The following is a 19762-nucleotide window of genomic DNA, read 5'->3' as shown; positions in this document are numbered from 1 at the left end:
CATCCAATCAATAACATCCACTGCACATGTCGCAGGGTATGTGAAAATAGATACTGTAGAACAGAATACATGATAACATATATACTTCATCTGAAAAGAAGTCTCTGAGATAAGAAGTAAGAATGATAAAGGTACATCTTCTACAACGAACATCCAACAGCTGGCAATGTGAAGGGGAACCCAAATGGTAAGAAGGCACTACCTCCCGACTGCGTGGTTATCTAGTCAGGCTTCCACTCCCACCGTGCAGGGAAGATAATGAACGATCCACAAACGGCTATCAAACATAAAACATTCCTAGGCAAGGTACCCCTAATAGCCAAAACTACCTCAAAGGTAACACATACTACTCAAGAAGATAAAATAAACCAGAAAGAAAGAACACTCAATCCAATACTGACATCACATAACCAAACATCATACACAAACCAAGTATAAACCAAATACCAAGATCACAAGATAAAGTCAACAAAAGATAATCCTCCTCAAGTCAAAAGCCACATGTCAAAAGTACAACATAATGAAACACCAATCATCATCAATGAAAGTAAGTAACCACAATAAACACATCCAACAATAGATACACCACCAACAATAAGTATACCACATCCAACAATAAGTACACCACCAAAGATACACAAATACTACAGAGGAGACTTAGGCTACATACTAGGGAGTGTCATCACATGGCTGCTTGAGTTACCCTGGACTGATCTCTTAATAGACTCCGGACCCTCAAGCGTTGAGTTACCCTGGACTGGTTACTCTGAACCCCGGACCCTCAACATCACACATATGGAAACTAGAAAGCCCTCTCAAGAAGACGAGGCACTCATCTCATTCCCATCCTTAGTCTATACAAGCACTAAAGGCATGGGTAAATCAAAAACCTCTAACTTATCTTTTTAGTGTGTTTTCCCCCCCATAAATTTTAATTACTAGGTTATCACTTATTACATAACTTGCATTAGGTTACCCTGGTACTGACCACTTTGGGTCTCGGACCCCTATGCAAGCCACTCCCAAGTCACATACCTAGACAACCTCTCCTAAGCACATAAAAACATAGTTGTGTCCCATACCACAACACCCATAAAGATCAAACTTGGTTCCTTAACAGGCAACCTGATAACAAGATGGATCAAACTAAATCCAAATACACATAAATGCTCACAAAACAAATCTCATAAGTATAAACTCCAATTTGAATCACAAGAATCATCATAACATCTAGCCACATAATAGTATCCAAGAAATCTCACAAAACCTCTGGTGTACATCCTAGACTGGTCGACATCTAAACAACACCAAAATTCAAAAAGAAATATAGACAGTACATAGAAAACATCATAGTCTCACAGTTGGATTTGATTGATAATATATTGTTGAATTAATGTAAGGTTTCAATTTTCGTTTTCAATATAAGTTTCAATTTGCGTTTCAATGTATGTTCAAGTGTATACGATTCTCAGTATTACTCATACAATACACCCGTGTATTTTTTTGAATTAAAGTTTTAAATTTTCAGTTTAATACATGTTTTCAAGTAAGTAAGTTTTTCAGTTAACCTTCATAATTAACTCTTGCAATTAAACTCATTCTTGTTCATATAATAACATATCAAGACTTAGAAGTAATATTAATCATTTATTAAATTATTCGATTACTAAATAGAAATATTTCCCAATTCCATTAATAATTCAAATGGTTAAATAGTAAATATTATTAACCATACCACTGCTGTCGTAGCCTGCGTCAGCAGCGTACGGCGCCGACGAGGGTTATAAAAAATTTCGTTTTTTTTTTTTTTCTTTTTTTTTTTTTTAATTTCTTTTTTTTTAAATTTTTAAATTTATTTATTTTATTATTATTATTTATTATTATTATTTTTTATTTTTTTATTTTTTTATTTTTTATTTTTAATTTATTTATTTATTTTAACTAAGTCAAATTTCAATAATTTTGTTTATTAGAAGAACAACCCTTCTAATAAATTTAGATAAATTATTATATATGAAAATTTTAAGAATTGTATTATAATTCTATATTCTTTATTTTATAATATTTTTCTCAACGAACTTCATAACAATATTATTTTAATATATACGTATTTTAATAACATTTACGATATTAAGCTGATAGGAAAAATAAATTGAACCCTTCGAATTTTCAATCCTAAGATTTTCATTTCCAAAAACAAACCCCTTCCAAATTTAAATTTCTTAATTCCATTTTAATTCAAAATCCAAATTTCAATTTAATACTAAATTTCTTTCAGAAGTAAAACAAGGTTTTCTAAATAGTTTTTTTTAAAAATCCCGATTCCCAGAAGAAATCAAATCGCAAAAGATTCAGAAGAAAGGTAGCAAGATTCATTCAATAAAATTTGAGAAAGCAATTTCCAACAAGCACGAAGAAGACAAAGATCCGAAAGTATTTCTAGAATGGTTCACAAACCCTACCTTGATCTGATGCTAACAATCTGGTGAAACCCTTGCTAATCCGAACCCTTCCAAGCTTCCAAAGATTTCTTTGCTCCCCTTTCCAAAAGTGTGTTCCCTGAAAACCTTGTGTGCAATAATGACCCAAAACCCTCTAATATAGAATCTAATTACCTTTTAGGGCTTTTGTCCCCACAACTCTAAAATAATAATTACTTTATTTAATTAATTCATTCATGCACAATTAATTTCCCTTTTAATTAAAATTATTATTTTATTATTCCTTTCATGCACATTAAGTGAATTGTTAAATTACTTTATTTAACTTTCCACTTTACTTTAATAAATTTATAACTTTTTAAATCTCATGTGCACATTATTAAAATATCTTTATTCAAGTTCACATTTTTATCTTTTAATTAATTTTATTTTTAACTCATGCATAATTCATGCGAACTATAATCTTTATGATAATTAAATATCTTTTCACTTTTAATTTCATTTTTAGAAACTTAATTGATAAAATATTTATTAACTTAAATAACAATAATATTTAGCATTTATTTTAAAATGCACTCTAAATATATTATTATTAAATTAAATAAATATAATCACGTTCTAAATTTAAACTTTAACTTTAACTTTTATCTCCAATATTTAATTCTCTCTTATTTAATTAATTAATTCATGCACAATTAATTTTCTTTTTAATTAAGATATTCTTTTATTAATCCTTCATGCACTTTAAGTGAATTGTTAAATTACTTTATTTAACTTTCCACTTTGACTTTGCTTTTAAAGTTAATTTATAATTTTAATCTCATGCGTACTTTATTAAAATACTTTTATTCAAGTTCACATGTTTTTATCTTTTAAATTAATTTCTATATTTTAAACTTATTCATGCGAACTTAAAACATATTCATAATTTAATATCTTTTTCCTTTTTAATATATTTTGAACGTTTAATTTGATAAATATTTATTAACTTAAATAACAATAATATTTAGCATTTATTTAAAAATGAACTCTAAATATATTATTATTAAATTAAATAAATATTATCATGTTCTAAATTTAATCTTAAAACTTTTATCTTCCAATTCAATTCTTTATATTTAATTAATTTCTCAATTAATTAAATATAATTAAATATTCAAAAAGTCATAATAATTCTCCATTAAATTAAATCATTAATTTAATCTTTTAATTAGACTTAATTAATAGAAATTCATCAAGGACTTACAAAACAACATACGCACAAAAAATACTCACGAGTTTAAAAAGGGTAGGTGGTCTATTACGAGTCCTCCTTGCAGGACAAGTATTATAGATTTATGGCTAGGATTGGACCTGATCATTATCTTCTCATTCTCACCATTTGAGTATTTGTAATAGCGCACGCTCATCCTGGCAATTCAGGGAAGTCAATGCCCGGTACCTGCATCCTGCATAAAAGACGAGCATGTACATGTATATAATATATCTAAACTAAACAGACAATGGCGGGGAGTGGTTCATCGTGTAGATCCCGACTAGCAGGTGACTACGACTCCCTCCCTTAACCACATCAAACACGTCAGATAGAAAGATAAAATAAACACGCGCACCATACACATGCAAGTATGGGGTAAGTATCGTAAAAATCATAAGTCTAATATCAAATGCGTACATATAATAATGCATCTCTATCAATACAACATAATCATCATTAAAGGCATCATGTTAACATTTTTATGAAAGAAACCACATTTACTAACTAGGATCATCAAAATACCATTAACAACACATGAATGAAATCAACTAAGCAATAATAACCGATGCATTTGTAATCAAAGTCATGAAATAATATCATAATAATGTAAATCTAGTATCTCTAAAACTAATCAATGCATAAAATTAGCTTAAAAGAATTTGACAATGATAATAGAATGTGAACTAGGGGTAGGCACTACACTATCTTGTTTAATTCTGCACGTGCTTGGTTAGTAATATATCATACATGTTAAAATAACTCTTTCCATGAGTATCAGGCCTTCATCCTCATGGAAAGATCTTCACTTTCTTTAAAACCCACTGCAACAAATAAATAATTAAGAGAAATCTACTAGTTCTACAGCAGACGTAACAGCAAACCTATAATAACATGAAACTTATCAAACATGAAACTTATCAACAAAGTACTTGGAACGATGAAGGGAACCTTATTAATGCATTTGTAGAGCCAACCAATCAGTTTGCGGACCACAATATGCAAATTGAGTTGCAGAATATCTAAGTTTTAATATTTCTGTTCACGAGTCCGTACATACCAGTCTTCCAATACTTTCTCTCCTCTTTACGTTAGAGACTCTTTCCAATTTATAAGACACCCTATTATAACTGACTCCAACCAACTATCATCGTTGAGTTGGGTATTTTAAAATTATTACAACCTAAACTGCCCTCTAAACCAGCCGTTACCTTTTTTTATTTAATGTTTGAATTTGAAAAGCCATACAATGGTTTTATTAAACTTTAAACTCTTTCCTATACCTAAACCTATCTTGAAGACCTAATATTATTTTAGCATCATTATAGGTTCCAAGACTGCCCAATTGATTTGATGACCTTGTTTATACATTCCTTCCTTCTGATTTGTTTTGAGGATCTTTGCGGTCTTTATAATCTTCAACTGTGGCTTGAACATTTGAGGTGCTCCTGCACCAATTATCCCTTCTTCAGTGACCTTTCTGCTTATGCCATTTGTTAGGTAGTATGAACCAGATCATTCTGAAAATGAATCTTCAAGAACTTTGCAAAACCTGGCCTTGGCGTCCGTGCCCATGGTATTTTTAGCAGTGTTTTTCATGGCTGCCCCTTTCTGGGAAGAACACTCTTTGCAGGTGAGTAATTTCACTGTTTACTTATTTTTAAACTTTCGACAAGCATTTGTTAGAAGAGATTTTTTTAAGCTAAAGGTGAAAAAAATAAACAGAATTTTTTTCTACTAATTTAGTATTTAGAATAAAATCATGCTATGATATTTGTTTTATTATATTTTATAATCTATATAGTTATTTGCACCAACAAGAAGGTGCAATGATTATACCAATAATAAAATATATAAGACAGAGTGAAAACTGATCTTAGTAATGAATTCATGTATGGTAATTAAAAAGAAGGTATTCTTCAAGACATTCTTCAAGCTCATCAAGGAGTTGCAAATGAAAATTTCCTAGTTATTGGATTCAGCTCTGAACCAAATCCGGGTCTGGATTTGTGAACCGGTCAGATTTGTGCAGGGTCTGGATTTGACCATGTGGATTCATCTGGATTCGCAGACCGTGAATCTGGACGAATCCACAGGGTCAAATCCAGACCCTTCACGAATCCACGTAATTCCACATGAATCCGTCATGAATCCCTAAGGACCTACATGCCAAACTTGGAGTGTATATATACACACACTCACGAATCCTCACGAATCATGATGCAAAAAAAAAAAAAAATTACGAATCCACAAATTGGATTCTCGAACCCCAATACGATCTCGAACCCAAATCGGCAACTAAGAAAATTTAAAGAGGACATCTAGCATATAGTGTATTCATTTGCACTTCACTCTTTTACTGTAGCACATCTAAGATTTCATGTCATTTATTAAAGTGAATCTATGTCATACAATAGATATGCGGAAAAAACTCAAAATTTTGAAGGACTGAAACTGATAAAATTTTATGTGAAATTAAATCAAACAAGCTGTTGATGGTTGCATCATTGGCTATACATAAAGTAGAGAACTGGTTTTGGGTAAAGGCTACTGCATCAAATATTCCACTGCGAAACTTGATTGGAATGCCAATAGGCTGTGAAGAGATGATCACTGAAAATAGACATTAAAACAGAGAATTCAATTGTTCAACTATGAAACAAAAAAAGACCAAGCTGTGTTGTAAAAAGTATATCACCACCAGACTACCTTAATACTACAATAATGTTTGTTTGTATTCAAACCTTCGAGAATGCAATGCTAGGAATTCAAATTGAATTAAAAAATATCATGGCAACTGCAGTGCCTGAATCTGCAACAAGTTTTATCTTCATGGCCTTCTTCATGTTTGTAAGAAATTGAATGACAATTATGAGGATTATAATCAACAAGATAATGATTGCAATATACCTCCATTTCCAGCTACTTCATTGGTGGCTTTTTGCAGTATGAAGTTGTTTGGTCCAAGCTCAACATAATTTGCAGCGTGGGCAACATGATATTCAATGTTATTTAGTTGCTCTCCCTGTGCTTCTACAAGCACAGACATGTCCAAAAGAAGCTGATGCAGCTCAAGCAAATTTCCCTCAATCTCCTTAACTGCACGATGATGCTCCTGTTGCCAAATGATGAATCAATCTGGACCATTTTCTTTTAAAATCTATAAATAAAATTTTGCTTCTGGATTCGATCTTGTATGTCTTTTTAGCATCAACATTTTGAATCACACTCTGTAATCCATCATCAGGATCAGAGAATGCAAGAATGGTGGATCAGAGAGTGTGATCCGAAACATTAATGTTAAAAAAGCATACACAATCGAATTCAGAAGCAAAATTTCATAGCAATTGAATTGTGGAAATCTGATAATGTTAATCTTAAAATGAGTCAAAAGTATACCAAATTTTACAAGCATAAGCTTAAAATGAAAATTCTATTAACCATTCATATTCAGGATCACCACAAGGGAAAATTATGAAGCATAGTGTTACTTGTATTTCATGGATTGTTTCAAGAACATGACCTTTACCTTGCTCTTGAATGGCTTCCTGCAGTACTGCTTCACTCTCCCCTGTTGAGATGATTTTTTTCCAATTGTATCTTCATCTGCATGGTCTGGAATTTTCTTTCAATTATATTTTTGCATTCTTCCATTATGTTTTGCCTTGAAACTCGCCCGTTAAATCTTTTCATCTTTTTTCTTGACTGTTTGTAATTGTAGTTTCTGCTCTCACAGAACTTCTTCCCTCTCCATGTCCACTCAATACGCGGCTTCCCATACTGGCTTTGTCTAAGGTTTCATTTTGACAACTTTAGACTTGGCCGAAACTATCAATGTTTCTTGGTGCATGGATTTTTTTCAATGAGCCTATTATCCTTGGGGGAAGTTGAAACAGAATTTATTACCGTAAATAATAGTTTTTAATGTATGCCATAATAGGCAGATATTAAGGTGAGCCTAAATCTTCTACAAAGGGGCAGCAAGGAAATAGGGGTTATGGTTTGTTGGAGGGACTCTTGTTTGTTTCTGAACAGCTCAATTAGGTTCCATATAATGCCTGATCTCAAGAATACCATCAAAACTTTTACACATTCAATCATTCATTTAGAAAAAGCTTAAATTGTTGGATTGATGCACTCGCAATTATCACAAGTCAGAAAAACCAACAAACCAAGTAAAATTTAGGCCAAACAACAAATCAGTGCAAATAGGAGCAGCAAATTTTCTGCTGAAGAGATGGATGAAAATGAATAAAAAATGCTGAAGGACAGCGAGTTGAGGAAGAAAGGCAAGGAAAAGTAGGATGTAATGAAATCTTCTTAATGAACCAACTAGAGTTATGATACATGATAATTCTATATCACAAGTAAAACATGCAAATGACCTTGGAAACATGAATTCATGAGGAAAGATATATTAGTAAAAGTACAGTCATGATATGCCCTTGGCAATCAACAAAAACAGAGAAGCTTAAGATGTTATTCACAGTGATCAGGCTGGTCATAAGGCTCAAAAACAATTTACATGTACGAAGGAAAATATATCTCGTGTGAACCTTCTCTAAACACATGTCAAGTGCCCACATCCATTTCAACCTTCAGAAAATACAGAGAAAACATGTCAGTGAGTGTTTTATAAGCACAGCGACTTAAACCCATATTTTTCATACATGTCTAGCAAAGCAAAGCAGATGCAACTACAACATCTGACCAGAAAACAAAAATCCTTCCACAATGCCTTCACGGAAACCCATGCCTTGTTCTAAAGTTCCCATTCTGGCACAGACTGGGAGAATGCTGGTAAAGGTTACAGCATTTGGCTTTACACCTGCCATTTTCGCACATCCATTTTGTGCTTATCCTGAAACCATTGCAGTCAATGAGATGAAATCTCTCTGTGACATTTTGTCAGACAACTCACCTGCCTCCCTCATCCTTCCACGCTTTGCGAATACATCGATCATAGAATATTGATTTCAAAGGTAAGATTAGAAAAGGAAAGCTAAGCGTACATATCTTGTTTTTAGTGAAATTTAAATTTGTGATCTTTCTTTAAAGAAATTGAATTTTCTATCATTAGATCAATTAAGGTCATAAAATTTAAAAATAAACTTGAAAGAGATGTTTCCTTATATTTTCTACTAAAAATAGTCTATCACTTGAAGAAATAAACATTTTCTATCTTCAATATTCAATAAGCATACATAAAATTATATTTAAATTTAGATATTTGTATTTAAGTATTGTCAAAATAACTATACAAACCACATTAAATTTTTAGAAATTTATGACATACATGATAATTTATTTTGAAGAACAAAACAATAAATTATCAACCATTAGAGGAAGTCTCCATGTTCCATTATAGTAAGTCTCTATTACAATTACAACCCACTCCTTGCTTACCCAATCTCGTAGTTGCTAATTTTAAAGAAGCAAAAAAGTATATGACTAAAAGTCCATTGATAAATATATCATTTAACAATAGTTACCATGTGTACCCCAAGTTTTTTTATAAGCAATTAACGATAAATTTGTACATAAATTGACAATTTTTGAATGATTGTCAAGATATTTGTGCACAAGTATTGGCAAATTTTGAGCTCTTGTAGTGCATGGTCATGGGGGCATTTTAAGTAGCTATTGGGTGACACTCTTAAATGACCACTGTTTAATTCTAGCATGCATAACTCATTCAGAGTGTGTGTCGCTACTACCCACAAGTTAGAACAATAGATATAAGTGGTCTAAGCACATATAGAGAACAATAAAAAATAATTGTTAAAATGCAATGTGTCACTTAGAATCTATAGTGCACAAAATTAGGTATAGTGACTATTGATATCTTCCTTATTATCTTTGACATTATAAATGAAAGCAATGTTGTTTAGTTTTAAGATTTAAAATAATACTATTAAACTATGCAATACTTTTCAAAAAATACAACATTAAATGTGTTTACTGAAATTTATGAAATCTTATTAAGATTGTTTTCATGAGGCTTAGACTAAATAGTGTAATGGAACTCACTAGTCAATTTGGATTTGTTGTCTTCTCTTCTGAAGTATATCTTATGTTTCCAAAATTCTAATTAACTTATTGTTCTAATGTAATTTTTTTCTCAACATTTTTCAATAGTCTATTTATAATTTTTTGTTTTTACTCCAAAATTTAATTTTCATATGTTTCAATAATGTATTAATTTTTTATCTTTCATAAAGATGTGTCATTATAAAGATATATTTTATTTAATAATGTGTATAATTTAATAAATGAGGGTACATGGATAAAATGGAAGGGAATCCATCCCAAGCATCAGACCAAAACAAAGCCTGAGAACCTCCTTTACATATCCAAAACAGACCCCTCTTTACCAACATCGCACTTGTCTTCAAAGTATGCCAAACCATTGAGCCACGACCTTCAAGAGGAAGTGCAGAAACAGAGCAAGGATCAGCACCATGAAAATATTTATGAGTGATAATACGAGCCCAAAGTTGATGTTGTCCAGAGCACCATCGCCAATAAAGTTTAGCAGTCAAAGCTTAACTCTTTTCTTGCCACTGGATGGGATAAAGTGGCTCATTACAAGACTCCTTATCAATTGGGACCTGTTGTTGGTTACAGATGGAAGCATTCTTCTGATTGGCCTCCTGGAGGTACAGACATGGATCGTCAGGAGCTTTCTCAAATTCTGGCCTCTAGAGAGTGTTCTTCTTTGCTTGGTCCAGATGTTTTGGCTTGGGGTGGTACCTTGTCTGGTAAATATCATGTCTCTGCTGGGTATCAGGAGATAACTAGACAATTATTTGGGGATGCTGAGGTCCCTTGGTGGAAGCAAGTTTGGAATAAAGTTTCTTGGTCCAAGTGCAATTTTTTCATGTGGCTAGTGGCTCACAACCGTTGTCTTACCTAGGATAATCTTTGTAAACGTGGATTTCAGGGCCCCTCTTATTGTGTTTTGTGTGGTAATGGAGAGGAGTCTATCTCCCATTTGTTCTTCCATTGCTCCTATTCTACTTAGATATGGCACCTTTGGTGGAGCGCTTGGGGTTGCTCTTGTCGGCATGCTTCCTCTTTGTCTGAGTTTTGGGCCCGCTTGGGTACTGCTCCCTCCAAGTCTTCTTTTCTCCATGCTGCTTGGATTGCTGGCCCATCTTTCATGCTTTGGCATATTTGGTTGGAGAGGAATCGTCGCATATTCCAAGATGTTCGGCTTGGTGTTTTGCATCTTTGGTGGAAAATATCACATTCTCTTCAGGAAACTATTCTTGTGAAGTGTGAGCTTGATGGGGGTATGGATCCGGTTGATCTTGCTATTTGTAATCGCCTCAATTTTCATCTGCAGGATGGGGCTGCAGCTCATAGGTTTCCTTCTATGTCCAGGCAACTTCACCATCAGAGGAAGGGTCGGGTTAATCGGGATGGGCACTAGACTCCTCCTCCCTATGGAGTTCTGAAAATTAACACTGATGGTTCTTCCCGTGGGAATCCTGGTCCGGCTGGTATTGGCAGAGTGGCTCGTTGTAGTTCTAGGGATGTTAAATTTTTCTTCTCAGTTCATAAGGGTGATTATACTAACAATCTCATGGAAGCTCAGGCTATTTTATATGCTGTGGAATAGTGTTGCTTGCGGGGATGGAGTAAGATTATCTGTGAGTTTGATTCCCAGGTGGTGGTGAACATGCTTTCTTCGCAAGAGCTTGAGGATGTTAGTTGGCAGCTGGCCACTATTGTTAAGAAGATTCTTTTCTTCTCTTCCTCTTTTTAGTTCATTAGGTTCACGTATATTCCTCGTGAATGGAATAGAACTGCTGATTGTTTAGCCAAATGGGCATCTAGTCATGATCCGGGTTGGAATATTACGGATAGGAGGCAACTGTCCTTTGAGATGGTGCAAGAATTTGATGATCTTGTTGCTCAGGATCAAGCTCCTTGTTGAGCTCTCCTTGTTGTATTTCTTTCTGTCTTAATAAATTTTTACCCCTCTTTTTGCAAAAAAAAAAATTTGTTAAATTTTATTTATTTTATCAAAAAAATAATTTTATAATTTTATTAAAATTACATATTTGATAATTAAGACAACTTAATAAATATTGAATAAATATTATCTTTTTGTATGAAATTGTTCACTTAAATAAAATTTACTTTTAAAAAAGATAAAATTCAATTTTCTTCTCCAATTTCAAAGACTTCTACATATTCATATTGATAATTTTATTCCACTCACATAAGTCTCTTTCAAATCTATAGAAAAAGAGACACTTATATATTATTTGAAAAAAGTGGCATTTATATAAGTCATCCAAAATAGTGCTACACACAAAATGATTTCTTGGTGTCATGACACAAAGTCATCTAAATATATCACACCAAAGAGGAATGTTTAATTGAAATTGTACTAATAAATATTTAATAAAAAATAGTAAAATTCTAAATTTATTGATAAATAAATAAAAAAAAGTTGTGTATTTCATGGTTCATTTTTTTTAATATAAGATAAATATTTCTTATATAGATAGTTATATATGATATTTCATTTAATTTGAATTACTGAGTGATTATGGTTTTACAGTTAGATCGAGTAAAATTTGTTGTTACACTTATCGTTTTAGCAATTCCCTTATATGTGATACAAAAAGCTACTAGCAATAAGAGAACATCAATTGTGAAACAAATACTTTTGGAGCCACTCACTGTACAAGAAGATTCAAATAATTTTGGAAAATGTGCAATTACTAAGTATGCTAATAGCTCTCTATGGAGAACTATTTGCAACATTGATTTTTTCCTAGTCTTATTTTCTTCTTCAGTCGATTGGAAACATGAACCAAATTGAAACCTCTCTTGGATATGCACAACAAGACATCACTATATTTGTAACTTTGATATCAGCAAGTCAATTTTTAGGTCGCTTTGGGGTTGGAGCTTTATCTGATTATTTGCTCTTTGAATTTGGAGTAGCAAGACCAATATTACTTGCACTAGCTCAGTTCATTATGTGTTGTGGTTATTGTCTTGTGATAATAGCAGACACTTTTCCTCAAGCTCTATTCTTAGGTTCTATTTTTATAGGATTTTCTTTTGGAACAATATGGTGTTTAAGTTCCATTATCATATCTGATATATTTGGGATACACCATTTTGGAACATTATACAATATCATGATGATGGGGCATCCAATTGTATTATATGTTTTAAATGTGTGGGTTGCGGGATATTTCTATGATATAGAAGCAACTAAGCAAGGAGGGAAGTGTGAGGGTGGTATATGTTTTAACCTTACCTTCACAATTTTGGCTAGTATTGCTATGTTTGCAACACTAGCATCATCCATTTTGTGGTGGAGAACAAGATATATTTATAGAAAAGAAATGAGTAATTAAGTAGGCATTCTTAGTATCTAGTGGTAATAGAAACACATGTATATAAGGTTGAAACATAAATTCTATGGATATCTTTCTTTGGGATGAAAATAAATCAATTGACTAAATCTTTGTACATCTATTTATATTATGAAAGTTGTGACAATCAAGTTGAAGATAGCTCCAAAAATTACAATCACAAAGAAATATTTGTGTTGTTTACATCTATAACATTATTCAACTTTATCTTTGATATTTGTGTTTTAAACATGAGCTTTATTCATTTTTAAAAATGGCTAAATATACTGCTTGTGATTTTATTTTAATAACTTGCCTTGTTGTATTACTAAATTTAATCTTAATTTTTAGAATAAGAATATAGAAATTGATGATATTATGATATCGTTTTGAAGCTTTTCTTGTAACATTAACTTTATATTTGTATACATTCTAATATTTTTAGAATTATTTATTTTGATAAAAATAATTTCCCTATTAATATTGTTATTATTATAAAATTCAATATAAGTGTTATTGAATTACTTACATGCTAAAAATATTTAATTATTTAAATTATTTTCTTTAGTTAAATTTTAATAAAATTTAATTGGAAATAATTTGTTTGATTGTTTAAATATAAATAAACCAATATAGTAAGAATTATTCTCTTCATTGTGAATTTCAGTAACAAGAATGATTTCATGAACTTAGGAGTTTGATGGTTTAAAAAACTTTTGTTGATTTTCCATACTTTTATATGCTTCTGTTGGAAATATAAGAGGAGTAATTGAGAGGGGAGGGGTGAATCAGTTACCACAAAAATAAATCCTAGATCCCTTAGATGTCAATAAAACTCAAACACATATTGCTAAAATTGAATTACTATTGAAACTCGAAGAGCAAAGAGGCACTTGGTTGACACTAGTAAGAAAGCAAGCAAGTAAGAAAGCGAGTGAGTGAGCGAGCGAGTGTGTAAGTAACCAAGCAAGAAATCAAGGAAGTAAGTGAGTGAGTGACTGAGTAAGTGAGTGAGTGAGTGAGTGAGTAAGTAAGTGAGTGAGGGAGTGAGTGAGTGAGTGAGTGAGTAAGTGAGTGAGTGAGTGTGTGTGTGAGTGAGTGAGTAAGTGAGTGAGTAAGTCTGTAAGTGAGTGAGTCAGTAAGTGAGTGAGTTAAAGAGTGAGTAAGTGAGTGAGTAAGTAAGTAAGAGAGTGAGTAAGTAAGTCAGTAAGTGCGTGAGTAAGTAAGTCAGTCAGTGAGTAAGTTAGGAAGTGAGTAAGTAAGTTAGTGAGTGAGTTAGTAAGTAAGTCAGTGAGTGAGTAATTAAGTAAGTCAGTTAGTAAGTAATTCAATGAGTGAGTGAGTAAGTGAGTGAGTGAGCGAGTAAGTAAGTAAGTAGTAAGTAAGTAAGTGAGTAAGTAAGTACGTAAGTAATTTTAAAAAATGGAATTTTTGGGTTATCATTCAATCCTTCCTATATTGTATAATAGAACATCTAACAAGGATGATGAAAGAGGCAATTTTTAAACATTCAAATAGATCATATGATAATGGTGAGTTAGTTGAAGACTTTCCTCACCAACCTCTTGATCCTTAAGTTTCTAATTATATAGTTGGCCAATGTTTCTTATTTCATTACATAAATATTCTTGAAGGTGTTATCCTCAAAAGGTCAAAATCAATATCAACTAAAAAAAGATGTGTAATCCTTATTTTAATTGTATATATTCAAGTTAAATTCCATTACATAACACCCTCAAAATTTTATTTTGTAAGAATCAATGTCAAATGGGACAATTTCATTTTTAAAATGCCAATATAAGAAAACAAGGAAGACATATCAATGACCAAAATCAAATGAATTTAGTGTATTCTACATCATAAGTTAATTATTTTATTAAAAAAACAATTTAGAAGTATTAATCTATTATTTACTAGAGATGTATAATGAAATAAGAATGATATTTTATTTATGGACAAAATCTTTGTAAAATTGTATATTTTCATTAATTATAAATTAACTTTTATTTTGTTTTAATTAATAAGGTGTGTCTAATATATTAAGTTTAATTCTAGATTTGATGAACATAATTATTTTTTAAATACTATATGTAAAAGTCTAATATTTATTTTTTAATAAAATTTAATTAATTTATGTAATACTTGTTATGTAATTATTTAAAATCTATCTTCGGTTGGACAGCAAACAAAGTGACAGGCAAAGTTTTTCAAATATGCACTTTTGTAGAAAAAATCAAGGTCATCCATGGAAGATCTGCAAGCACAAAGCAAGCAACAAATGGTCATTAGGGGTTCAAAAATAGTTTTAGAGGGAAAGTGATAGTGCAACCAACTAAGTCATTTTTTAATTAATCCTATATTCCAATTTTAGAAGTTGAATCAACCCATTAGGGAAAGACCTTTGGTTCTACTTGTGAACCAACCAAAAGTTGGATCAGGAGAGAATAAGAAGGCATATCCTAATCACAGTCTAGTGCATTATTGAATTTTCAAGGTTTTCAAACTTTTGAAATTTTGGAATATTCAAAGGGCAATACATTGATCAATAAGAAGACCAATGGGGACAACGAAAAATGATTTGATCATGATAGAGTGTGGGATGCATGGATTAATCACTCAACCGACAAGATAGATGAGGTGATAAGGGATTGAAAGATTGAGGCCAAATAAGGGTGATGAATCAATGAAAGAAACAATAATGAGCCCAAAGAAGGGAAAGGGTTCATGAAAGCAACCAATCTTTGATATTTGTGAGGGTTCCTCTCTAAAATTTCCTTGGACTAACTCTCATCTACTGGTTAGTTGGATCATTCTATTGCAAATAGACATGAGAAGAGTAAGCTGGGTAGCAAATCTACTGACTATGGGTATTTACCTTCTCACATTTCATGGCTAAACACCATTCCTATAACAAACCCTAGATTTCTTAGCAGTCCAAATAGTGTGTTTCTTCTTTAGAAGAAACCTCCAAAAGATTATTTGACATCTACATATAATGAAAAACCCCCTTCGATCCAAAAAAGCCTACAAAATTTTTGTGAAGAAAGGTTTCTCCTAATTAGTTCAAAGCTAATGCACATATAGTGGTGGAAACTCAAACTATATAGTATGATTCCTTTTCTCCTAATAAAATAATGTTAAAAAGCTTAGAACAATATGTCGAAATCACCCTCCTAGTGCATTTCCTATCAATAAACATTTTTTCTTGTGGGAAATGACATTAATAGCTAAGTTGCAGAACAATTTTATACAAATAGATGAGCTTCATGAATGGGATTTAAAACATTGAGAAGGGCCAAATGATATATATTCTTATTGATTTAGAGAAAGTATTTTTTATCATTCTATTTCATTCTAAATTCCATAGAGATGTGGTTCATATATTTAGAGAAAGTATTTTTTATCATTCTATTTCATTCTAAATTCCACAGAGATGTGGTTCATATATTTAAATGGTTTTTTTGAATGGGATCTAGTCCATTTACTCTTGCATGGATCTCAAACTTCAAAAATGATCCTAACTTATGTTTCTTTATGTCATTCTAGACCGCATTCACCTCCTTACCCCTAGAGTATAAGAGTTAGAAATCAACAAATTATTTTCTAAAAAATTGGGTATCTTCATTAGACATGGCTTTATACCTTTTGAGCACACTCAACTCCCAATTAGGGTTTTCTTACTTCTTAGCATGTCAAATTCCTTTCCAAAAAAATTCATTATCAAATCCAATTGGATCGATTGATACCAACAAATTGTCATTCAAGATCCTGAAATAGTTGATAAACATGAGAATTGTCCTGTCCAATTTACCACCCACTATCAAGGGATAAATCATAAGCTACTTATGGTATGCAATGATCATGCCTCAAAACCATCCCATTGTACACATATTTGGCATAATAACATGGGGATATATGATACTTCAGACCAACAAATAGTTTAGGTTACAAGGAAATGATTGTCAGATTAGAATTTTATGTAAAAAAAGACCATATTGTTATTGTTGGAAATCTGATTGAAAAGCTCATTGCTGAAGATCAAAGAGGGAGATTGTTGCAAAGAAGGAAGATTTTTGTAAAAGAATGTTTTCAATCATTGTTTTGTCATTGATGTCAAACTTGCTATTTGTAGGAATAATATTTGCTTATCAGATCCAAATACTATCACTTAGTTGATTGATGAAGATGATTCAATCAAGAAGATGTAACAAGAGAACCTAAGGGAAAGGTTGAGTTATGATGTTGTAATGAAGTTCAAGGATTAGTTAAGACAATGGTTAAGTAATGTATTGATGACATACTCAAAGATGCAAAGGTTGGTCACACTTAGAATTATTGGAGGAAGAAGTTATAACAATAAAAAATGCAAAGCTTAAACTAAGATCATTAGTGGGTGTCGGGCAAGTTAGTTGAAGCTGAGAATTTTTTTAATAGAAGTCAAGTAACAGACAATTCTAGTGTGTGCTGAGTGATCTTCATGTGTTGAGTGAAGATCAGGTGTCGAGCATCAGAAAATTTTCAGTTGGTGCCGAGTGATCTTTAGGTGTCGTGCATTAAGATAAGCACAGTTGATGCCAAATAACACAATATGTGCCGAGCACCAATATTTCAATAGTGCCGAGCTACTGCATTATTTCAAAAGATGAAGATTCACCAAATCTAAGCTGACATAGTGGTTACATTGAATTTTGTGAATGAGTTGGAAGATAAGGATGATGAGTCGTTGGCATAGAATCCTATGTAAACCATTTTTGGGCAAATTCTAAAGGATTATTCAAGAAGTTTCCAGAGGAAACATAATATGGGTTAGATGCAATGAATCCTACCTAATCCATGCAAATTGAAATTTAAGAATGGAAGAATTGAGTGGGAAAAGGTACTCCAAGACTTCTATTTAAAAAGTCATAGACCAAGAAGCAAAGAGCTACTGATACTATTGCTACTGAAGGGCCAAATCTGTGAAGTAGTTAGAAGGGTGTCAAGCGGAGACATCTAGGAGAAGGAAGAGCATAGAGGCTTTGCTTCTATGAGTGGTCATGAAGAGATGACTACACTGGTACATTAAGTGTGGAGACTCAAGGAGACAAAGCTTGAAAGGAGGGCAACCTGTCAAGAGTTGCAGAGATTGAAGGCCAGGCAAGGGTATAAGCTGAGAAGTGATCTGAGATTTGCAAGATAAGTTGTATGTTGTAGTTAGGTCAAGATTTTCTAATACTCTCTAGCAATTGTATTAGATCTAGAAATCCTATGGACTTAGGTTGGTTTAATAGTCATCTGTAAATCCTTTAACAGGATGACATTCCAAGTGAATGTTCTAAAGTCCTCTAACCAGGCCCACTTCTAATAGGGTGGTTATATCCTCTAACAAGGTCACATTTGACAATGTGTTGTAAGCCTTTAACATGACAGGCCTTTCACAAGACATCACTTCAAAAGAGTGAGAATTGAGTAGCATGCTACTAGTGGTTTTTCCCAAATTGGGTTCCACGTAAACCACTGTGTCATATGTTGATTTCTTATGTGTTATGTTTGCATGTTGATTTATAGTAACTTGCTGATTAGATAAGTTAAAGCTTGGATGAATGAATAGTTGAATGAGTTCACCACACTTAGTGAAAAGTTTGAATACGACATTTGGACCTTGAATAATTGATTCATCCCCCCTCTTAGTTATTCTAAAAGAAATTCTAACAATTGGTATCAGAGCCATCTACTGATTTAGTTTCAAGGTACTAGAAGCAGGAAGATCAAGAATGTCCAAGAGAGAAGTTCTCAAGCTCGACAAAGAAAACTTTGCTGCATGGCAGAGTTTGATGAAATTGCACCTTGGATCAATAGGTGACTATGCACAAACCTCAATTGGAACAAAACATGTAACTCCAATAGGACCTCTTACTATAGATGATTTGAATAAAAAAAATGAGCATAACCAAGAAATGTTTGAGATTGCCTCTGCACTTAGCTATGCAGAATATGATGACATCAAAGACTGTGACACTGCATTGAAGATGTAAAAAACCTTATAAAAAATCTATGGAGGAGATCATAATGTCTAGAGAGCAAAGAGAGAAAGCTTAAGAGGAAAGTTTGATGACATGAAAATGGAGGATGGTGAAAATGCTGCCTAGTACACTGCAAGAATGAAAGAAGTAGTGAGTGCAATAAGAAGTCTAGGTGGACAATTAGAAGAAGAAACAACTATTAGAAAATACTTAAGAACTCTACTTCCTATATATGCTATTAGAGTTTCAGCCCTCCAAGAGCTGAGGTGTGTACAAAGGAACACACTAACCTTTGAAGGAATAGTTGGAAGACTTATTGCATTTGAGCTATCCAATTTTGACAACTACAGACTTGAGAACCTTGAATCTACTTTCAAGGCCAAGATGAAAATAAAAGATATTGAGAAGGACACATTAAGCAAGAAAAGAAGAAAAGGAAAACATGCATCCAGTGATAGCAACACATATGAGGAAGATGTGGAACAGTTAGAAGCACTACTGGCTAGGAGATTCCATAGAGGTAAAGGAAAATTCAAAGGTAAGCTCCCTATCATATGTTTCAATTGCAATGAAGTAGGCCATATAGCTACAAGATTTCCACATAAGAAGAACTACAAAGAAGGAAATAAGTATAGGAACAAAAGAGAAGATGAAAACAAAGATTACAAGGAGAAAGGCAAGAGA

At 32.4% G+C, this 19762-nt stretch overlaps 2 pseudogenes; one reads left to right on the top strand and one right to left on the bottom strand.

Moving 5' to 3' along the window:
- Positions 1-6451: 6451 nt before the first annotated feature.
- On the bottom strand, positions 6452-8657 carry LOC149571789 (syntaxin-125-like; annotated as a pseudogene).
- A 3327-nt stretch (positions 8658-11984) lies between these two features.
- On the top strand, positions 11985-13100 carry LOC149571788 (putative transporter MCH1; annotated as a pseudogene).
- The last annotated feature ends 6662 nt before the right edge of the window (positions 13101-19762 follow it).

Source organism: Cupressus sempervirens, chromosome 2 (assembly GCF_028749045.1).
Source record: "Cupressus sempervirens isolate cs-2001-9-10 chromosome 2, ASM2874904v1, whole genome shotgun sequence".
NCBI lineage: Eukaryota > Viridiplantae > Streptophyta > Pinopsida > Cupressales > Cupressaceae > Cupressus > Cupressus sempervirens.
This window is presented reverse-complemented; position numbering and strand designations above follow the sequence as displayed.